Raw genomic sequence first — 24783 nt, forward strand, 5'->3', positions numbered from 1 at the left:
CACATTCACACTGGTGGTGGTTCAAGGAGTATCCCATGAGACCCAGGAGTAAGAGAACAAAGAAGCCTGAGTCTGAGTTTCTAGGCCCCATTCAGTGCATACCCTTCTCCTGCTATTGCTCTATTTGCCTGTAATAAAGCTGCCCAATGAGTATAAACTATTTGAGTCCTGTAAGTCCATTCATTAGCTGACCACTTAACGTAAGTAATGTGCAATTAATTTACATAGTAAGTAATTAAAAATGAAATGAATAAACAAATGTATGCAATCAGAAAAAAAATGTTAGGCTTTAAAAGAAGAGACAGGTCTACTTCGAGTTAGTGGAAGAGGACAGAGTTCATGAATCAAGAGGAATATTAGCTCGGCCTCCAAGAATCAGACCAACGCTGATGGTCACAGAAGGAATTCTGGGTAGTGGGCACATTCTAGAAACAGTGGAAAATACATGTAGTAAATAGTGTGTCTCTCAACCTCCCTGAGGACAGCTCACACTCCAAGGCAGGAAGTCCACACCAGTGCAGAAATGTCCGCTCTTCCTTTCTCAATGCAGACCCACTCAGAGGGGCCATTCCAGCCCCCAAGCTCCCTATGGAAAGGGGCCAAGGGAGAGGTTGGTGGTGATTCCCTGGTTCCCCCTGCTCAGGTGCTTCTCCCAATGGCAAGCCCAAATAAACTTTTAACAAGCAAATCTTCATCTCAGAGCCTCTTTTATTTTTTTCCCTGAGAAACCTGACCTATGAAAGAAAGGAAAAAGAAGGAGCCACATTTGAGAAGGGCACAGTTTGGTTTGGCCAGAACACAGAGTAAGTGAGGCTGAGCACTGGATGAGACTGGAAAGGCAGGCTACTGCCAAATCAAGCAAGCTCTTCGTTAAAAGGCTAAAGAGTTTGGATTTTATTCACTGGATGATGAAAAACCATTAAATAGACTTAGAAGGGGAAAAGTATTATCAAATATATTCACAAGAGAATTAAACTGGCAGTACTGTGGAGCAGAAATCCCCAAAGTAATGGGTTTATACCCCACCACAAGAGGACCAGATGAGAGAAGGGAATAAATAATTGAACTTCTATGTATTATAATGTTTTATAAAGCAAAAAGAAAACAAAACTAAGCTTGATAATATGTATATATGGTTTCATACAGTGACTTCACATGGTTGGATGTTGCATACAGCACTTGAGATGTTCTTGGGAAGGTGATGGTTCTACACTGTAGTGGATTTGCCAGGAGTGGCATTTTGTTGTTGTTATTGTTCTTTTTCAATGTTTGGTGATGTATTAGAGTTAATATCACTGGATAAGCACATTTACACATTTTTCATCATGTTTTAGTTAATATAAACCTCACAAAATTGACTACTAAATTATGTTTTCCCCACAAGATAAATACAGATTAAAAGAAAGTACTAGTAATAGAATATGGATGAGAAACGAGCAGAAATGAAACTTCTCCTAGTTCTAGCATAAGCTCTTCCTCAGCTATACTGCAAGACTGAAAATAATGACTACTAAGAAAAGTTATGACCAACCTAGATAACATATTGAAAAGCAGAGACATTACTTTGCCAACAAAGGTCCGTCTAGTCAAGGCTATGGTTTTTCCAGTGGTCATGTATGGATGTGAGAGTTGGACCGTGAAGAAAGCTGAGCACCGAAGAATTGATGCTTTTGAACTGTGGTGTTGGAGAAAACTCTTGAGAGTTGCTTGGACTGCAAGGAGGTCCAACCAGTCCATTCTGAAGGAGATCAGCCCTGGGATTTCTTTGGAAGGAATGATGCTGAAGCTGAAAGTCCAGTACTTCGGCCACCTCATGCAAAGAGCTGACTCATTGGAGAAGACTCTGATGCTGGGAGGGATTGGGGGCAGGAGGAGAAGGGGATGACAGAGGATGAGATGGCTGGATGGCATCACTGACTCAATGGACGTGAGTCTGAGTGAACTCCGGGAGTTGGTGATGGATAGGGAGGCCTGGCATGCTGCAATTCATGGGGTCACAAAGAATCAGACACGACTGAGTGACTGAACTGAACTGAACTGAGTCATATATAATAACAAGCAGAAAAAAGATTTGAAAACATGAAGAAGATAACTTTGAAATGGAAATACAGATACAGTTTAGTAGCTCTGAACTGTGCCTTAAGAATCTCTACAACTTTAGATATCAATAAATAATGAAAAGAAGCTATCAAGTTTATAAGATATTAAAAAAAAAACCCTGACTTTTTCTCATTATTTAATGTCTATTTTTGTGTATGTGTTGCAATCTGATAATAGAAATATTTATGGAGGAGTATAAATATATGTACTGTGTTTAGTCGCTCAGTCATGTCTGACTCTTTGCGATCCCATGGACTATAGACCACTAGGCTCCTCTGCCCAGGGAGGATTCTCCAGGCAAGAATACTAGTGTGGGTTGCCATTTCCTCCTTCAGGGGATCTTCCAAACCCAGGGACTGAATCCAGGTCTTCAGCATGGCAAGCAGATTCTTCACAGTGTGAGCCACCAGGGAAGCTATAAACATATATTTCATCCTTTTTATGATTTGGTTATCGAAAACAGAGTAGTATATGACCACAAACATGTGGAAACCATTACCTCAGTAAACGAACTGGTGGAGAAGAAACCAGAAACAGTTTTATTTTCATATTTTATACGTCAGTTTGAAGTATAAATATATCTAAATTTATGTGAAAAAAACATCAAAACCAGCTAATATTAGAGAGCACAGCTACTTGCCAAGCTGTCTCAAGTACTTTACATTAGTCCTCACAACAAACTTATAATCCAATTATTCTTATTTGAACGGAGGAAAATGAGACTTTATATGGCAAGATAACTTTTTTAAGACCACAGAGCTTAAAAAAGAGAGAGAGAGACAGAGACAAGACTCCCTACCTCTTAAAGAATATGCCCTGTGTATGATACATGACGTTTTGCTTCTGAATGAGACTAACTCAATAAAGTCGCATACTCAGTTTGAGAGATTTTAGAAAGAAAAACATACAGGACACCAACAGAGGGAAATATGAGGTTAACAGGCATAATATGGAGCAGATGGCATGGTATTGAAAGTTTTTCCAGCAACGTTCCATAACAAGAGGCAAAGAGTAAATGATAGAAGTTAGGACTGAGGATAAGCAAGTTAAGAATGATAGAATTTCAAGGAGCAAAGGTTATAAGAATTGGTCATTTTAGTGTTTAACAGATTAACTAAATCTAGGGAAGAAAGCAAGCAGTACCAGAAGGGCACAAGGACAAAAAAGTAAGACAGGATTAGAACCAAAAGTCACATAGATGGGAATATCAAAGTTCAGGATTAGTCATGTGGAAGTTCAAGTGCTATCATAGCCCATGTTGAGGCCATACCAACATGTAGCTACGGAGAACAAATGTCCTGACAAGTATATTCTGCAATGATCATCAATTAATTAATAACTTCATTAATGCCAGCACCAACTACTACAAGTTAGAGAGAATTATCATCTCTGTGTAACAGACAATTAAACTGAAGATCAGAAACACAAAGCCTCTGAAACTTTTCAGTTGAAAAAAAAAAAAAGAACACAGTTTTATGAATGTAGGGAGTTGCAACAAATAGAAAGAGATAAGGCAGAAGAATTTAAAGGGTTTAAGGATAAACCCTGCCTCCTCCTCAATTTTGTCCAGAGCCCCCTTCCAGAAGGAAGGGCAGGCAGGTCTCTGCAGGTTCTCAGTTTGCAGCCCACTCTCCCTTGCCTTCAGAGAATATGTAAGCAGGGTTCTACCTGTTCTCTCTCTCCTTGGGCTACTCCCACTCTGAATGAACTTCTCCAATGACGTAAGCAAACAGCAGAGAAAATAGCATGGTAGGAGAAAAGGCAAACTAAAATTTGACAGTAATAAGAGAAAAAAAATTTACCAACAAAATATTTTAAAGAATAGCAAGGAAAAAATTGTTTAAGTATATTCCAGATATAGTACCCGGTAACAAACTATCTTAGTGAAAATACAATTCTAATAAAAACAAACAAACAAAGAACATCACTGAGAGTCCTGGTCAGTGAATTCAATCCAAGTTATTTACCAAGATTCTTCCTTCCTGGGGAATACTCTTACCATTAGATTTTGCCTGGAGAGACTCCAGCCAGGATCCCTCAAGGCCATTAGAACTAACAAGATTCAAATGTCAGTTCAGATCCTCCCAGCCACAAAAACACTCCCTCTGCCACTCTCGAAGCATTTGTAGCCTTTTTCTTCAGGAACCTTTAGTACTTTTCACCACAGAAATTTGTAAACTCGGATTGCCTATTCATCATTATTACATCATTTAGTGCCAAGCACTGGGAAGGCCAACAAGGAGATAGTCATGGTGATGACACTCTCAGAGACCGAAAGTCCAATGGGGAAGACAAACGTTATGTGGATCAATCACACCACTCAGTTATAAAGGCTTTGCAAAGAAGGATAATTCTCGGAGGGGAGAGTTAATGAGCCTTGAGTAAAAAGGATGACTGTCCTGAAGAAGTTATCTGTAAACTGGGTTCTGAAAGATGAGTGGAAGTTGACAGGGGACAAATCCTGTCAGAGGCAAGAGAAGACCCAAACACTGTGAAGCCTGGGCCTCTCTGTGAACAAAGAGTTTAGTGTGACTTCAGAGAAGGGTGAGGCATCAAGCCAAAAAAATCAGGATGTGAGATCTTACCCCAAATATGACGAGAATAATTATAATCACAAAAATAACAATCAGGTTAGCCTTAATATTTGAGAAGAGAGGCTATGGCTTTTGAACAGTTGATTTGAAAGCAACCATCCCCAGAACAATTAATTACATTGTAAGTCATTAGAAAATATCTCTTGAATGACTAACCCATTCATTCTATATATTATTTTTCTTTCATTAACCCTACTATCAGATTTTATTTATTCAACTGTGATACGTGACCGCTGTGAAGGCATTATCTTAATTACACTTGGCAGCAAAAGGAGATAAAACAGAGAAGAGGTGAAGATAAATAGAAGGACAATGAAAATTCCTCATCATGCAGAGATGTGGAGGCATGTTCTTATAGACTGGTGACTAATTTTGTTGCCATTTGGGAAAAAAAGTGAGATTTGAAGATGCCCTAACAGCTTTCTGACAGCAGAAAGAAAAAGAGATCAAGGTGATAGCATTTTCTTCTGCATTTTACAACTGAATATTTCTACTAAGACCATCATTACAACAAATGGCTAAACTTTAGTGAGTTTCTCCTTTATTTTATTTTGGGGATGCAAGCGAAACAATCCATTTAACATTTGACTATATAAATAAGTTTTACTTTCTGTTTACTCTGAACCTACTCTCAGAATCTCTACATATTAATTGCTGTTTTAAAATCTACAGAAGAGGGTTAACTTTCAAATGTGGAAGGATATTAAGAGGATTTGAAGGACAGCAACTGTAAAACAGAATGTTTAAAAATAAAAGCACAGGCAACTGTTTTAATGCATACGTCAAATACCACAGGATGCATATTTAAAACCAATTGGTGATGCTGTGACTCTCCTAGAAGAAAATGAATAATCACTCAAGAGCTCAGGAGAGACAGCCAGGTAGAGTGGATCACTTCCCTGGATATTAAACTGAAGCTTTTGTCTGAAAAGGGCTACTTTGGGGTTGCAAGTCATTGTGTCCAGAAGCATACCTGCCAGTATCTTAAGTGTGCCTTAAGTAACTTAAGTATGCCTGCCAGTATCTTTATAGTGAAGACAGCGCAACCTAAGAGCAGTGCTACCTTCTCGAGTCACTGTTTAAGTCTGTTTTTGTTTCTGGTGAGTTGTGCCTGGGAAGAGTGGAGAACTGCCACTCCTGGTGCCCTGCTTAACTGAAGTTCTCTTTAAAAATCCTGTGCTGCCAGACAATGGCTACAACGTTGGCAGAGGCAGTGCTAAGTTTCTCAGTGTGGCCCTCTGCCAGGGTGAGTCAATCTTGACCCCTTGCAGGATGATTAGCAGAGAGGGGGTAGTTAAACCTTTATACCCATTCATTCCTAGGTTTCTGCAGGAATTGGCAAATACTATAGTTACTATTGTTTAAGGAGTAACTGTCTGCTAGGAACTGGACTGAGACCACCAACTCCTTTCATGTAAGGTACCAGACAACAATAAGGGTTCTGTCACTCCTGATTTGGCTTAGAGCTCAAGCTTTGCCCTAAAGTGACAGATGATTATACTTGCAATCTTCTTCAGATATTCACATCTTTTATTTCCCTTCATATTACAGTTCTATTAGTACTAACAATAACAGAATTCAAAGCAATACTCTATCCGTGTGCCATTTGTATAACAAAACATCAATGAATACAGAAGAATTTAATATACACATAGGTTTAAGTGAATTCACCATTTAAATAAAATTAAACAATAGGAATCTTGTAACTATAAATTTTTTAAAAACTGAAAAAATAACCAAAATGCCAAACATGATTATATTTTAGATCTTACTGTCCATGTTCTAAGTGTTTGAATTAGTGCTTCCAAAGTTCCTTGAGATATCACATTTTCTACACAGCAGAAAGTAACTCTAATATTCATTTTGGTAAATTATAACCTCAAATAATCCTATTATATTGTGAGTCCTGATAAAATAATTTATCACAATATATAAACTACATAAAAATTTCACTAAAGTTTCAATTCTTATTTGTCTTTAGTTAAAATTCAATCTTTTCAATATATTTCTACTTTCGGAATTTTGCACATAGTTTTAAAATATGTATCAATTAAAAGTAACAAGTGACTTCGGGTAAGAAAAATTAAAAGCAAAAATGAAGAGATCAGGTATTAAGCAAGAAGTTACATATTTAGTTGTTAATATGCAAGACTAGGATGAGGTTTTTTTAGTCATTCAGCAATATTTGTCAGTTGCAAGTAATATGTCAGGCACTATTCTGGGTGTTGGAGGGAAACACATAGCTTTGAAAAGCCAGACAATACCCCCTGCCATTATAGAGGTTACATAAGCTATACCACTGTATTATTGCAGCATGTAAAATGCATTACTCATATATTGAATAATTTCTCAGGTTTATTACTAAAGACCACAGCTTTAAATAACAGAAACTTTTGGCAATAATCTCATAGCAACATATGCATTAGAATACTTGGCACAGTTAAAGAGGTAAAGACACTAAGTGACTTTATTTTTTACCCATAAGAAAAAGGATAGATAACAACGTTACATGTGTGTAAAGTTTTGGACAGCTAAGTAATATAGATTTAAATTAAAAATGACAGATGCACCGACTTGAAACTTGAAACATAATGGTTACTGAAGTGAACCTTTACTCCTTGTAGCCTTATGGTTAACTAGTAGATGGCTGAGTATGATTTTCAGGTCTTAATATTGACAACTGTTTGTCAATGTGATATGTGGTAATCACTGTTTTTCTGGTGAGTTCTGTCATAAGGGGAATGGCGGTCCTATGGAAAAAACTTATACTAACAATAATTCCAAGTTAGTTTTTATCAAGTCAGTATTCATTGATCTAATGAGTGACCATGTTAAATTTCCATGCGTGGAGTATTCCATATGAAAGTATGCGCCATAACTATCTAAAAAAAGACAAGAAGATTTTCAATTCACTTTGAAATGTTACAACTAACCTCTTTTTTTCCCCCTCAAAGACTCAACATTCACTGGGTATTTCAAAGAGGAAAAACCTACCGTTACACATAGGTGATGCCAAAGGTGTGTATAAGAACAAGTTAGCCTATCAAACAGATGTTGCCAAAAAGACAGTTGTTGAAGGGCATGTATAAGACCTTCATGCTATTGCCTGACTGCTTCCCTCTTTCCAGGATTACCTACATTAAATACAGACGAAATGTAAGAAAACCACATTCTAAGGAAATATTTGCCCAGTATTCCGTCTCTTCTCCAACTTCTGCCCAGATATAAAATGCCACCACCAAATAAATAAATGGGCAAACATAAATAATCTCTAAAATTTATTTCTAAGTGCCCAAAATTAAACAGAACTATAGGTGCAGGTAAGTTGATATATGAGCAGTCCTCTAACTGAAACACCACCTACAGCACACCCAAAGGGATGGCACAGATTCTGACTGGTAGATTAGGCAGGCATATATGGTATTAGGAAAATTGACCACAGAAAAGTGAAAGGCTACTGTGTGGCTACTGAAAGGCTACTGTGTCTGAAGGAAAGTGGTATAGAACATGCCTGGATATAGTTAACATATTAAATAGAAATTGTTATAGAAAAGTGTAAAGTCTGAAATAGTGTATATTCTTTGATTTCATAAGGCAGAGCCAAGCGCATCAACTTAAAGGCAGGTCCTAAGATGTCAACTGAGTTTAGAAGGTCTAGTCTCAACCTGGAACTTTCTTTCTTGTCATGTATCCCTGTGGTTTTTGACTTTATATCTGCAGTAATAACTTAACTTACATTTGTTCCAAAATGAATTTCATGCTTAACTTGTTTTTCTTAATTAAACTTTCTTTAGCAGTCCCTAATATGTGTATTATTAAAACTCATTAGTCCTATTCACGCTTGCCTGTCAGTTTTTGGCTACACATTCATATATTGAAGTGCTCGGCTGCTATATATAGGAAGAAAATTAAATAATAAATATGGGGATTGAACATTTTATGAGTGTCAAGATGAAAGAGTGCCTGCAAGGCCCATAAGGTTTCACACAAAAGAGGCATTACTGCTAAAGCTAACATGCTGACACATCTCTCATCTATAAAGTCTGCAGTAATGGCAGCAGTAAAGCGTTTCGCCATTGACTAGAATTTCTCTTACATGCAACGGAAACAGGCACAGAAGAGATTATATTGACTGTTATAAAAAGAATTCATATAAAATCCTCCAAAAGTTTAATGTCTGATAATTTCAAATGCCTGGAGTGATTTATTAGTTTTGCTTAACTTCAGTTAAGCTTAGAGTTGGCAATCTCTCTCTCTTTCACACATTTGCTACCATATAGGTGTTTTTTGTGGGGGTGGAGGACAGAAATAATTCATATCCTTCTATAGTAAGAGAGTGACAGTTGACATTGTCAATGTGATGTCATTAATAACAAAGGAAAAGTAATCAAATCTGTTACTATAAGAAATTATTCTTAGGAACAGTTGAGAATGTTGCTATCCTACAAGATTAAGAGATTAACTACTTGAAAATTTTTTAAATTATCTTTCAAAAAGCATTTAAAAGGACACCCTAGATTTATCATGAGTCTTCTATATGTTAATTTTTCAAAGATTTTCTGGGCTTTGCAAATTTGAAATATTGAAAACTGAAGTTTTAAACTAACTATAAGTTTTAAGTTTTGTTGTTAGCATTTCTTGACAAAGCAAAAGAAACAGAAGATTTGCATTTTGAGATGCCATGTGTTAAATTTCAACAAATCATTAAAATAGGAGTGCCCTTTTTATTTTGCTTTCAATTAAGAGTGGAGAAATTTCCTTTAAAAAAATCAATTAGTGTAAAATAACATTTAACTGTATTTAAATATCTCAAAATCATGAAACAAATCTGCAGCAAATGTATTAGAACCCCCTGAATGTTAGGCCAGCTAGATCACATGAAAGGGTTCTAGGAACAGGTGCAGCAAAGCTCCAGTGAAGCAACTTGAGTTATTCCATGGTGATAAGCTTTGGGGAATCCAAAGCTATTTCTCATCACACACATTAGAAACCATGCTTGTCATTTTCAGGGCTAATTGGGAGTTTCTACTTATTTACCCCAAACTACCACATTTTGTGTATTCTGTAGCAAAATTGGGACAGATGATCAAGGCCACCATGTTCTTTTTAAAAGTCATGACCAAAAAAAAAAAAAAGACCAAAAATGTTATTTGAATAAAGTAGAGCAAATGTAACTAAGTGAACTCTTCAGGTTTTTTAATAGTTCTCAAAATAATTCACTCTATTAATAATAGAGAACATTTATGTAACTGGGTGAGTTGCTCTTCATTTACTGTAGCTTTTAAATTATTTGGGGGTATATAGTTTTATTTATTTTTATTCCTATTATTATTAATTTTCCAAAGCGGATCTACCACCTACAAAGTTTACCAAAGTTTTATGTTAGGAACTGCTTGTAGAAACCACAGAGTGGGTTAAAGTTTTTACCTTTTCATTTTCACTGCCAAAAGAAAATGGAACAGGGGCCACAAAATATTGATTATTCTTGCCAGAGGAAAATATTGTTCAGTCATGACAAAGGCACTTTAAGCTAATTCTTCCGGCTTTCGCACCATTGTGCATGCCATTACCACTGGGTCAGTGGTTGTGAAAGATGTAAATTAACTTTTACAAGGACTTCCTTTTTCATATATCATACCCTCCATCTACTTTGTAGTATCAACATTATATTCTCTACTAGCCTATAAAGAGGGATTCTAATCCACCTCCCATTTGCCTTCATGATATATTTACTATTATATTTTGTTATTTGTTAGCTGTCTGTTTTAACTTAAATTTTTAAGAAGATGTTAATATTAGTGGACAATGTAGCTATGATCAGTGGCTAGAATGTACCAAAACACAGAATATCCATTCTTCTAGCTCATGCTGCACATAAACCACATGACTTAGAGCTGTGTTTAAAAGGCAAACCCAGCCTCGGAGATATCTTCTTAAAACTAACACCCCTGCAGGAACTATTTCTTGCTATTTTTATAATCTCTAGAAAAACTTTAAAGTCTGCAGAAATAAGTAATAACGTTTCCAATGTAGAATCCTTGGGAGACAAGAGTTTCATTTTTTGCTATTTAATCTTAAAAAGGAAAAAAGAATGGCATTGATCTTGTTTCAGAATTTAGACTTAAGAAACACATAGATACACACAAATCCAAGAAGAAAGTTTGGTGAGGCTCCTCTTTTAATACCAGAATGTCTGATGTATCTGGAATTCTTGAAGTACTTGGATGATGAGTGCTTAGTTCACGATGAAGAGGTTTTAATGCTAAAACCATAAAGGTATATGGTATCTACATCTATTTCATAGTCTATAAACAGAGACCCCTGAAAAAATATTTGATGCTCTTCTTTAATAACATGTAGATCATTCATTTTTGTTTTAACAATTATCTATCTCCATTTTAGTCTAATGCAGCTGAATGACTGAGGTTTAAAATTTAACGAAATGGCCTTAAATAGGAAAAGCCAACTAACATTCTGAAGGTATAAGGAGCCTATGAAGGCAGGGGAGTGCCTTAACTCATTTAACATATCTACATACATATTTTAAATCCGTTCTCTCTAAGTAATTGTTCTGAACCTATGCAGACTCCAAAATTGATTCAGAATTATATGCCTTTCTGGATTCCAAAGCAACTTTTAGTTTCCTTAGTCAATTAATACTCACTCATTGGAGTGATTATTTTTAATTACATCTGCTGAAATTGATTTCCCTTCTGTAAATAAAGATGAGCTTTTGTTGACAGCAATGAAATAATATTTAAAAAAAAAAAAAAAGCTCTTAATTCAGCAGCAAGAAAACGTCAGGAAACGCGCGCGCACCGTTCAGTTGGAAAGAAAAGCCAGTAAGTGGCGAGGCAGCCAGGGCAGGCATGCATTGGAAATACAGCCGGCTGCCTGGCGCACTTGCCAGCCTGGGCCCTCGGCAGAAAGGCTGCAGCGCCTTCCTGGACTGGTCCAACTCGAAGAAAAGTTACCTCGGACTGTATTATGCAAAGTCGTACAAGTGAATTACAAGACAACATGTGTGGCCGGTCACCCACTCTTACAGTCTCCGTCTGATGCAGTGAACCTGTAACCCTTTAGTGTTCGGCGGGGAGGAGGGAGAGGCGGGAAGGGGAAGGACGGAAGGGGAAGGGAGAAAGAGACAATACGAAAACGGCCAATCCCCCCTGCAAAATTCCCCTAGAAGCCAAGACAGCTGCCAAAACAGCGGCAGAGATAGCAGCGGTTTCTACTTGGGCTTTCCCCCTCCACATGCAGGTTTTCCAAGGCATCGCTGCCTCCTCTCTTTAAAGTATCAGTAGGAGAAAGCTCTAGATCCAAGAGGGATCTCTCAACTGAGAGATTTTCAACGCAAAGTTCAGAGCTTGGAGGGTTGCTCGGCTTTCCCACCGTCGCCACAAAACACTGTTCTTAAGCTCGATCTAGGTAGCTCCCTAGAGATCTACCGGAGATGTGCGAGGTGGTTCACATCCCCCTACTTCACTCCCCATTTCACAGGCACCGCGTCCGCAGCACCTTCCGCGCAGCGGCACACAGACCCAGGCAGCCCCCTCCCAATAAAAGACCCCAAACTTACCCTCAGTAAGATAAATCCATAGAGCCAGCCCCCTCATCTTTCCCCAGTCCCCTTCCAATAATTCAAGGAGACAGTTTCTACAACACTTCGCCGTCAAATACAAGCTGAATTGCTCCAAGTATTTACCAGTTCCTAGACGCTGATTTTGGAATCTTGAGCATCCGGTAATTCTTGTTTGACAATTCAAGATGCTTCCTTTATTTGTTTTCTTTTTTTCTTCTCGAAGCAGCCGCAACCCCAGTTTTGCGCCCCCCCCTTCCTTTTTTTTTTTTTTATTCACCCACGGACACTTCCAAAACGTGTCGATTGATCCTTTTTTCTCTCCAGCTGCAACCACGATCCAGAATCCTTAGGACCCCAAGCCACCTCCATGTAAATCCGAGCATCAGGCAAGAAATACAAATGATCAAACAACGTTACTTCTTTCAGCTGCAATCAGATAATCCTACTAATCCAATAGATTTATCTCGATTGGAAATTGACCTCAAAAATGAATCCCTGATGCTGATGTCCAGTAGAGCGATTTCGTAGCCCTGTTCGGATGACCAAAAGAACTGTGGATTTCTTTCTTTCTAAAATGTTTTTGGATTCTGGGTGCACAGCTAGCAAAAAAATGCCGAGGACCCTGGTTTTCCCCTAATATAGGTTTCCACTCCAAATCAGTGCAGGATGAAAAATGGTACAAAGATACCCCTAGTGGCTTAAGGTGATATTGCAGGGACTCATTTTATTTTCTTTTTTTTTTTTTGAAATCCCTTCTCCTCACCTTTTCCCGCCCCCCCTCTCCCCAATGTAGATAACTGGCTGCTATAGTAGTGAAACAAGAAGGCTGACCATAGATTACCATGAATAGTATGTGACTACTTGAAAAAATCGTCTGATCTTTCTTCTTTGTTTTACTTTAAAGACTGAATCTGTGCTTCTTTCTCCTCAGTGTTCCATCTTTTTCCTACAGAAACTTTCCCAGGGGGGATAGAGTAGCTAAAAGGCCAATTTGGGACAGCCAGTGATTTCAAAGCAAATGTATTTGCTTCCTGAATAACTACAGATATCAAAAGAAGCCTCAGTGTGCCTGAGATATGCTGGGTTTTGGGGGGGGAACCTAAGGAGCATATACATATTTTTGTATATATATGTATACATATACACACACATATATATGTGTATATACATGCATTTATGGCAGGTTTTAGAGGGAAAAAATGCAATGAATTTCAGGATTCCATTCGGTAAGCAATCTCTCTTAAACTTTACTGTGCCTACCAATAACCTAGCGATCTTTTTAAAATGAGGATTCTGATCTAATAGGAACAGGCAACGGATGAAATTTGCCTTCACAGCAAGTCTTCTGACCACACTCTGATTTATCAAGGGCCCAGTAAACTCAGGAAGCTTAATTCACCTTCCTGCTGGTGGGTGTAGTAGCTGCAAGGACTCCAAGATTTTCTTTCCTAATTGACTAAATAATTAAACCTTTTTTAGTGTAAGAGCTACTAAGGAGTCAAGAGATCTTACTTCTACCACTGGTTTTGTTGTTAATTGGCTATGTGACTTTGAGCAGTCACTTTTGACCCAGGGTTAATTTATCTATTAAAAATCAAAGAGTAAACTCAAATAAATTAACAGGTATACTTGTTCCTGGATGGAAGACTTGACTGTAATTTATTCTATAAAATTAAAGTAATTATTATTGAAAGCCCATGTAGTTTTTCATAGAACTTGAAAAGTTAATTCTACAGTTTGTTTGCAAGAGGGAAGGGTCAAAATTTGTCAATACAATTTTGAAGAACAAGGTATGGGGAATTTCTGTATTGACTATTAACGTTTAATATACAATGACAATGACTGAAGCATTGTAACTCTGGTTCAGAGATAGAAGTTGGTCCAGGAAAATAGAATACAGGACTTAGTAATATATCTCCACATTTATGGAAACTTGATAAATACCAGGTGGCAATATGGGCAGTACGGAAAGATGAATTATTCAAACAGTAAATTAGGCATATGTAAAACATGTATGTATATCATGAAAGTTAAGCATAGACTGAGAGGATATATTTGCTATGCAATGTTTGGTTACATAATCAAAGAAGGATTAGTATCCAAGTACCTAAAGAATTCTCATAAATCTATAAAGACAAGAATATTATTTAAAAAATGAGCCAACAAATGATTAAATGACAGAAGAGGATTCTCAATGTTCAATAAACATCTGAAAAAATTATTGAATTTTCCTAGTTACTACAGAAATGCAAGTTAAAATGGTGAAGTATCATTTCACAACTATGAAACTGGCAAAATTTTGTAAGTCCAGGAATAAGAAAAACTTATGAGGATGTGGAGAAACCATGAAGGACAGGTAAAATAGTACAACTTCAGATAGAAGTTTAGCAATAAAGATTCTTCCATCCTCAATTCCAATTTCTCCACTCCTGCATTCTTTTCTGTGTCTCTATGCATGTACAGAAAATACCCAGTACAGAATTACTTGAAAGAGAAAAAAAAAAAAAGAAACTTTGGATATATGAGTGAACAAGGAGTTTATAGAATATTTACATATTGTAATAGTACATGCAGTAAAAGCGAAAAATGAATGCACTGTAGCTACTTGAGTTAGCATGACAGCATGCAGAAATGCAATGTGGAGCAGCAACAACAAAAGCAGGGTGCAGAAAGAAAACTGTGGGTTGATACATTTATATATCAAGTTTGAAAACATTATGATGTATATGATTATAATTATATTTGTTTTTGAGCATATGCATATATAGCAAAAGTATATAAACATGCATGACAATGATAAGCTTGAAATTCAAGGTATACTTTATCTTTGGAAAGAACCAAAGTTAATGAAATTGGAAATTGGGAGCTTCAACCCAGTATTCATTCTTTCTTTCTCAAACTGAATCTGGAGTACACAATGTTTATAGAATTACATTATAAATTGATTATATGTCTGAACCATTTCCTTAAAATGAAATATTTAAATTAGATGATTTCTATGAACCCTTATAGTTTTAGGAAAATTTCTATTTAGAAAAGTATATGTAGAAGTGAAAAAAATAGTATTTGAGTTCAGAATTTCAGAATCTACTGTCTGCACAGAAGTCTATACAGATTTTTTAAATATATGTAGCATTTTTTTAAAAAATCTATAGTACTTCATATTTCTAAGAACTGGAAATGTATAGATCCTTATTTCTTTCTAGAAGGGAAATACAAATTTCCAGCTAGCAAGCAAAAATCATCACCTAAATAAGAAAAAATGTGGTTGAAATAGGGGGAAAAAGTAATGTTCAACTACCTTTTTTGTGGGGAGTGGTATTTTCCTTTGATCTTACATATAGCAATAATGTCTCTGAAATTGTGAAACAGGCAATCAATCGATCATGTTCAGTTCTGACCAGTTAACTGGAAACCACCAAATCTAGAGTAGCCCTATGTTAAAATACGACACAGAAGAAAATCCTTCCAGAACTTAAAAACTCCACATGTGAATTCAAATAAGGAGGCTTTGTTGATGGGAAATACGAGAAATGGAAATCTCATTTCCAAGTCATTATTTTTCATAATTCATGCAAAATAGGAGAGGATACTAAGGAGAGTCCAATCTTAGAAGTAAAATAAGCTACATCCGTAGTTAATATTCTCAACTCAACTCATACTAAACTCAGAAAACAAGTCTGGAAAAATCAACAACAGACTGTCAACCATTCAGAACAGTTTTCCTGAGCAATAAACAAAGCAGCTTTGTTATAAAGAAAGAGTGAAAGGACAAATTAATTTCCTTTGCGAATGGAATACACAGGGCAGAAGTAGTTATATTTCTGAAATTTGGAGAGGTTGACATATTCTTTCAGTAACCACTTATTGAATATCTCTTGCATACTAGGCACAGTACAAAGCATAACATACAAGCGTTGACTCTAATACAAACAACTACCATAGTCCCTGAATTTGCTTCTGATGATTGATGTGTTGATTGTAAATGGCTAACAGTTATTCTGAATTGATAATTAATCATGCATACTGAAGAGACATAGATATTAATATAAAACTGAAGTTTCATCTTCAGTGTGTTTCAGTCAGTTCAGTTCAGTTCAGTTGCTCACTTGTGTCCGACTCTTTGTGACCCCATGAACCGCAGCACGCCTGGCCTCCCTGTCCATCACCAACTCCCGGAGTTCACCCAAACCCATGTCCACTGTGTCGGTGATATCATCCAACCATCTAAGTGCACACTTTTGATGGGTGGAAAGTCATGCAGGTAACAAAGTAAAAGAAGGAGAAGTAGGAGAATGAGAATAAAACATGAATAAAACTCACTTCTTTCCCTGATTTACTTTACACAGATGACAGAAAATTACTTAATCTTTATATTCTTCACAATACAAATGGTCAGTGAATGAATCCCTTAATAGACCAAAGAGTGAAACAAGCCGACTTATACATGAAGAAAACAAAGGTATTCTCTACCTGGGATGGGCTCTCTCATCAGAGAATGGAATAGAAAAGTAAAAAATTACTATGAAAAACAATAATGGGAAATGAAAGGCCAAGAATGGCAAACTTGAGTGCCAACTGGAATATAGAATTCCAATTTGATTATGTCACTAAAATTTCAGCTGTGCTAAAACCAAGGGTAGATATGATTACACATCCTATTTCAATTTCTGCAATATAAACAAAAAATGAATAATACCAAATGGATCATGTAAAGAAATGACACAGTTCTACTAATAATAGATGAGAAAGTATTGTTTCTTTTAATACAAGAGTCATTATGAAAACAGAATTGTGATTTTTTTCAATAATTGATATAAGAGCACACTTTTATGATGAGGTCAAATTCATCAAGTTCTGTCTGATAATAAACATTTTAAGATGTCATGAAAGATTGGTCTATGTCTGAAAAAAGAATCATATAAAATATTGTAAAATAGATTTCAAAACCAAGTCTTGGGGAAAAAATACTCTTCCACCATCTTTAGAACTCCCCTGATATAACTTCATTTTAAGTGCTCAAGTCTTGAATCTAAATGAATGGCAATTGGGAATTATGAAAGGCATAAAGATAAAAAGTGTTGCAATATTTCAAGTCCTAACTACTGCAAAGGTGGCTGTTTACGAAGAGGTTCTTTCTACAAGGAATAGTCTGTTCACACAATTCTGCTTAATTAGAAAAGACTACTTAAAACACTTGACTGATACTGAATGTTTGAGGTATGTATTGCGAGAATACATCTGCTCCAATGCTAAATTTACCAGATGCATCTTTATATTTCTTGGTTGGAAGACGTGTAATGGAAACCAAGGAAGGAATGATCAAGACTAGATATTTTAGGATGAGACTGTTACATAGAGAAATAGGGCTTCTTCATCAAAGCTGGTTTGACATAACGAAACACATGTTCAAAGCTCAGGGGCTTAAGTCAGAAATGCATTCAAAATTTCAAAACAAATGTATCATTTTGAATTACTAAAAATTTCCAAACATTTGTGTTATTATGTTAATAATTAAGAATCTATTTGTTTTATTTTTTTTTTTTTGAAGGAGCTCTTTAAAAAAAAACCCTATAATTGGTATTTAGGCTTCACTGGTGGCTCAGCAGTAAAGCATCCACCTGGAATGCAGGAGACATGGGTTCAATCCCTGGGTCAGAAAGATCCCCTGGAAAAGGAAATGGCAACCCACTCCAGCATTCTTGCCTAGGAAATCCCATAGACAGAGAAGCCTGGCAGCCTGGGTAGCAAAAGAGTAGAACACGAAAGAGCGACCAAACAACAAACAATTGATATTTATATTTAATTGGTACAATTGTTCTTTACTTAACAATACATTTTCAGGTTCAAAGATTTCAGCTGTCACTAGCTCAATACATTATTGTTTTATGGGGTATCTTATTTATTTAAAATTGTAGATTTTTATATATTTGTAATATTGAATATTATTTATGCCGATCTTCTCATAATTGTCATAGCAGTAATTTAGCTGCATTAGACTCTATCATATCATGATTAATTTTAGTACACTGCAGTGTAGTCTAGAATGTATCTTATAATAAGCATTAAAAGTATTCCTTAAGCATGCCCTTAGTACCAAATAAATAAAACAAGGAAACCATCCTATTGTAAATCATCCATTAAAGTTTATTGTATAATATTAGCTTGAGTCTATGTTTCCAGTATTTGTAAAATGTATTGTAAAATTTGACCTAATTATGGAAAAGTCACATGAAAATTAATGTTCTATAGTTCAAGCTGGAAAAGAAAAAATTCAGTTCTATCCCAATGGCATCGCCATCTCATTGACTTCGCAGACACGGGTTGGTTACTCTTTCTTCTCTAAGTAGGATTTTATGCTAATAACACAATTAAAAGTAAACACAAGCCTGGATTTTCATCATTGTTCAATTAGTGATCTAATGAGCATCATCTACGTGTCCCAAAATATTTAGGGAACATTAAATAAAACATTAAATAAAGGAGACCTTTCAGTTACATCTTAAATGGAAATGGATATTCTGTCTCTTGGTGTGTGTGTCTGTGTGCGTCTGTGTGTGTCTCTCTCTTTCTTTCTCTCCCTCTCTCTCTGTCTCTGTCTATGTGTCCCTCCCTCTCAGAATCCGTGAGCACATAAATCTGACTCTTTAGTTAATTTTTTATTACTTACATCAAATTAGAAATTATGTCATGAATGTTTCAAAAAGATGAGATTTTCTAAAATCACATGGATTAAGAGTTAGAGCTTGTGTTTTGATAGTATGTGAATAAAATAATTTCTGATACCTGGAAACAAACAATAAAATGATGCAATCAAACAGAATGATAAAACCACATTACACCCAGTGTATAAGAAGTTGTTCAACCATTTAACCATCCATTATAAAAATCACAACCTTCAGCTTTAGCACTTTGCTTTTTCACTAAAAATTTCCCAACCCTCCCTAGAAATAAGCAAGCTTATAAATGTTTTGTTATTTTAAAAATTAAATCTTGGCCTGTAAGTTTACTAGAAGAGAGGGAGAGAAGGAAAGAGAAAAAATAGCTTTTAAAAAGTAGTTGCTTAAGTAGATTATGCAGAGAAGATAACGTCAAAAAAGTTCAAAGCAAAATTTCTTATAAATCACAAAGTTAATAGACTATAAGTCAGTTAGTTTTGGAAAACAGAAAGTTTACCTATCGGACAATGAAGCAAGTATAATTCTTGGTTATCTGTAATACATTAAACCAGTTCATAATTCATATCCTCAGGATTCACAAGTCTGATAAAGATATGGAAAACATCATATAGCTGAAATTAATTTTACCAGGATTCAAACCAATCATTAAAAGAAGTAGAGTACATTTGAACTGTGACCCAAAGAATTACAATTTTATAGTCCTTGCATAGACTCCAAAAATCACCTTTTGCTAAACAGAAAAAACCCAAGAAGACAAATGACTGATGTAACTAAGGCAACACTGCATGCAGTCTATGGCATAGATAGATGAGAATCCATTGCACCATGCCACTTCAGACTTGTTGCTGTTTACCTTTGGTTACTTATATTAATATATCATCATTCCTAAACCAAATTGTAAAAATTATAATCAAAAAACAAACCAAGGAAGCATAACATTAAATGTAGTTAACACAAAGGAAACTATAAGTAAGGTGAAAAGACAGCCTTCTGAATGGGAGAAAACAATAGCAAATGAAGCAACTGACAAACAACTAATCTCAAAAATATACAAGCAACTTATGCAGCTCAACTCCAGAAAAATAAACAACCCAATCAAAAAATGGGCCAAAGAACTAAATAGACATTTCTCCAAAGAAGACATATGGATGGCTAACAAACACACGAAAAGATGCTCAACATCACTCATTATAAGAGAAATGCAAATCAAGACCACAATGAGGTACCACTTCACACCAGTCAGAATGGCTGTGATCCAAAAGTCTACAAGCAATAAATGCTGGAGAGGGTGTGGAGAAAAGGGAACCCTCTTACACTGTTGGTGGGAATGCAAACTAGTACAGCCACTATGGAGAACAGTGTGGAGATTCCTTAAAAAATTGCAAATAGAGCTGCCTTATGACCCAGCAATCCCACTGCTGGGCATACACACTGAGGAAACCAGAACTGAAAGAGACACGTGTACCCCAATGTTCATTGCAGCACTGTTTATAATAGCCAGGACATGGAAACAACCTAGATGTCCATCAGCAGATGAATGGATAGAAAGCTGTGGTACATATACACAATAGAGTATTACTCAGCCATTAAAAAGAATACACTTGAATCAGTTCTAATGAGATGGATGAAACTCGAGCCGATTATACAGAGTGAAGTAAGCCAGAAAGAAAAACACCAATACAGTATACTGACACATATATATGGAATTTAGAAAGATGGTAATGATGACCCTGTATGCAAGACAGCAAAAGAGACACAGATGTATAGAATGGACTTTTGGACTCAGAGGGAGAGGGAGAGGGTGGGATGACTTGGGAGAATGGCATTGAAACCTGTATACTATCATGTAAGAAACGAAGTGCCTGTCTATGTTGGATACAGGATACAGGATGCTTGGGGCTGGTGCATGGGGATGATCCAGAGAGATGATATGGGGTGGGAGGTGGGAGGGGGGTTCAGGATTGGGAGCTTGTATACACCCGTGGTGGACTCATGTCAATGTATGGCAAAACCAATACAGTATTGTAAAGTAAAATAAAGTAAAAATAAAAAAATAAATAAAATAAATGTAGTTAACATCGTAAGTAAAACAATGGTCCTCCAAAGATGCCCACATCCTAAACTCTGTAATGTGTTAACTTCATGTGACATATGGGAGTATAGGTATGATTAAGGATCTTGAGATAGGCCTGGTGTATTCAAAGGGTCCTTATAAGAAGGAGGCAGAAGAGTCAGAGACGTAATAACAGAATCGGAGATCACAGGGAGATAAACTGAGAGAGCTGAAGATGTTACAACATTGGCTTTAAAAATGGAGGAAAAGGCCAAAAGCCAAGGAATGCAGGTGGCCTCTAGAAGTACAAAAGGCAAAGAAGTGGATTCCTCGCTAGAGCCTCTAAAAGAGCACAGTCTTTGCCAAGACACTTTAGATGATTTCCTGAACTGAAAATTAATACATTTTTGTTGTTTAAGTCACCAAATTTTAAGGTAACTTGTTACAGCAGCAATAGAAACATAATGCAATTAATTAAAAAATTAGAAGTATTTTGAGAATAATCAATGCTATCCAATAGAAACATAATGTGTACAGCATATGCTATTTTTTACTTGCTAACATATATTTTTTAAAAGAAGTAGAATCAGGTGAAATTAAATTCAATAATTTATTTTATTTAGCTCAATATATTTTAAACAATATCATTTCAACATGTAACACTACCAAAAATGCTTGAGATATTTTATAATTTTTCATACAAAGTATCCAAAATCTAATCTTGGACACAGAGGTATCCAATTTCATTTCAAGAGCTCAATAACTATATATACCATATTGAATAGTGCAGCATTAGACTGTATGAATCAAATTAAAAGAAATAATTCATATATTATTTTATAGATGATTCTAATATTTTCTTATATAAGAATCTAGATTAAGAATCAAAATGGAATCTAAAGAAATCAGGATAATTATGTGCTGATTTTCTTATAATTTTGTGCTTGAGAAGTGTATTTAAAAAGAAAAACTAGGAAAGGAAGAGCAACAAAATAAGGTGAAAGAAAAATATGATTACCTAATGACACTAAGTCATCTGATGTTTCTCAAAACTGCTAAGGATAACAGAAGAGAAATTTCTCTGTTATTTTCACAGCAAAAAGATAACCAAAGCCAACTAGGTAATATGAACAAATGACCAAGAGAAAAGCAAAGCACTAAGCTCGAGCTTCCAATTTCTCCACAGAAGAATGATGCACAAATTAGAAAAAGAATATGATGGAGAGGAAATGGTAAGAAACCCTGTAGGTAATTTAAATTAGTTTTAAGATCCAATTCTAAATTGGTTACCTAATAGGATACTAAAAATACTTGAAGATGTATTCTTGGAACTAGTATCTATTATCTTTGAGTCACCATGGAAGAACATCAGGAAAATTGTTAACTGTCCTATTTTTCAAACAGAATTCCAGAAACTGAAGTTTACTATTCTTTACAGTAACTGAAATTCTAGAATCCACATTCACATGTGCTCAATAAATGTATGTCAAATCACAATAAAACTTCTTATTAGAGCTACTGGCATGACAGATCCAAAATGTGGCTTCATTTGTTTATCTTGACTCCACCCAAAGACTTTTATAAGACCCAATCATCATTTTTTGCTGCACAAAATGAAGTATAAGCTGAATGATGGAGTAGTTCAGTAGATCCTTTGAAAGTTGAACAATCATTCTTCTGTAGCATCCAGTGAATGTTCTTTGATGTCTTGTTCTCTTTTCCCTTTTTTTGAGGAGTAACGTTTCCATAAGAGATTTGTTTTGTAACCAGGACTGTCCATTAAGCAAATTAGTCTAATGATGAGTATGAATGAGAAGCTCCAGTAGGAGCCTGCCCTTGATCATAGACTTTTAAAAACAGAATATCTAAAATGATCAACTGTTTTTAGAAATATGCTTTTCAATATTGATTTTTCAAACTATTTATTTATCAAAAGCCTGATTTAAATTATTTAAATATCAAATTTCAAATTAATTTTTGTTGACTTACTGATTAAGTAAGTTTACTTAATTTTGTTTACTTACTGATTAAGTAGACAAATTTTAATTTGAAATTTTATATTTAAATAATTTAAATCAGGCCTTTGATAAATAAATAGTTTATCAAATGTAACATGGAATATCTTGCTCTATCTTCTAGTACAATTGTTTTGTTGTTGTTTCAATTCAGTTCAGTTCAGTCACTCAGTTGTGTCCAACTCTTTGTGATTCCATGAAATGCAGCACACCAGGCCTCCCTCTCCATCACCAAATCCCAGAGTTTACTCAAACTTATGTCCATTGAATCAGTGATGCCATCCAACCATCTCATCCTCGGTTGGCCCCTTCTCCTCCTGCCCTCAATCTTTCTCAGCATCGGGTCTTTTCAAATGAGTCAGCTCTTCGCATCAGGTGGCCAAAGTACTGGAGTTTCAGCTTCAACATCAGTCCTTCCAAAGAACACCCAGGAATGATCTCCCTTAGGATGGACTGGTTGGATCTCCTTGCAGTCCAAGGGACTCTCAAGAGTCTTCTCCAACACCACAGTTCAAAAGCATCAATTCTTCGGCACTCAGCTTTCTTCACAGTCCAACTCTCACATCCATACATGACCACAGGAAAAACCATAGCCTTGACTAGATGGACCTTTGTTGGCAAAGTAATGTCTCTGCTTTTTAATATGCTGTCTAGGTTGGTCATAACTTTCCTTCCAAGGAGTAAACATCTTTTAATTTCATGCTGCAATCACCATCTGCAGTGATTCTGGAGCCCAGAAAAATAAAGTCAGCCACTGTTTCCACTGTTTCCCCATCTATTTGCCATGAAGTGATGGGACCGGATGCCATGATCTTTGTTTTCTGAATCTTGAGCTTTAAGCCAACTTTTTCACTCTCCTCTTTCACTTTCATCAAGAGGCTCTTTAGTTCTTCTTCACTTTCTGCCATAAGGGTGGTGTCATCTGCGTATCTGAGGTTATTGATATTTCTCCTGGAAATCTTGATTCCAGCTTGTGCTTCCTCCAGCCCAGTGTTTCTCATGATGTACTCTGCATATAAGTTAAATAAGCAGGGTTGCATTATACGTGACGTACTCCTTTACCTATTTGTTGTTTAGACTGACACTTTTGCAACCAAGGACCGTAATCCACCAGACTCCTTTCTCATGGGATTTCCCAGGTAAGAATACTGGAGAGGGTTGCCATTTACTTCTCCAGGGGATCTTCCGGACCCAGGGATCAAACTCACATTTCCTGCATTGGCAGGCAGCAACAAGGTCTCCTTAATCTGGTTTCCTCACCAATACCATATGAACATTTCTATTTTATTAATCAACTATATTTTTATCAAAAAGTATTTCTTATTGATAGTATTTAATTGATTTACAAAAAACTCTGGGTTACAAATAAAGTGCTTTGAACAAAAGCTTCAAAATTAATCTAAATCTAAAACAAGCTAATCAAAATATAACTCAATATCAATCTTAATTTTGGCTGCATATGTTTCAAATGAAATTTCACGACAGAATGTCAAAGTTGTTTCATTTTTTTGACTCCTAATAGTAGCAAAATTAAAAAAAAGAAATCTTTCTCCTCTCTCTCCCTTAGTAGACTAGGAAGCAATGTAAAAGACAAAATATTAACAGTAATAGCAATAATAACAAAAGACAGAAAAGTCTCAATATGGTCTGCCTCCGTCCTTGTCTTATTCTCACTACCGTTCGACCTCTGTTGTTTTTAACATACATTTAATACAATAGATAATGTATAAGTGTGCAAGTGAAAGTCACTCAGTCATGT

At 35.9% G+C, this 24783-nt stretch overlaps 1 protein-coding gene across 2 annotated transcripts in view; it reads right to left on the bottom strand.

Annotated features, from left to right (window-relative positions):
- The window catches only part of NLGN1 (neuroligin 1), a 786357-nt gene extending 773403 nt beyond the window's left edge, over nucleotides 1-12954 (bottom strand). For both annotated transcript variants that reach the window (XM_069559761.1, XM_069559778.1), the window contains exon 1: nucleotides 12274-12954. The gene's annotated coding sequence lies outside the window, so the exon portion shown is untranslated. The remainder of the gene's footprint in view (nucleotides 1-12273) is intronic.
- Between the last annotated feature and the right edge of the window lie 11829 nt (nucleotides 12955-24783).

The sequence above is a fragment of the Ovis canadensis genome, chromosome 1 (assembly GCF_042477335.2).
Source record: "Ovis canadensis isolate MfBH-ARS-UI-01 breed Bighorn chromosome 1, ARS-UI_OviCan_v2, whole genome shotgun sequence".
Classification (NCBI taxonomy): Eukaryota; Metazoa; Chordata; class Mammalia; order Artiodactyla; family Bovidae; genus Ovis; species Ovis canadensis.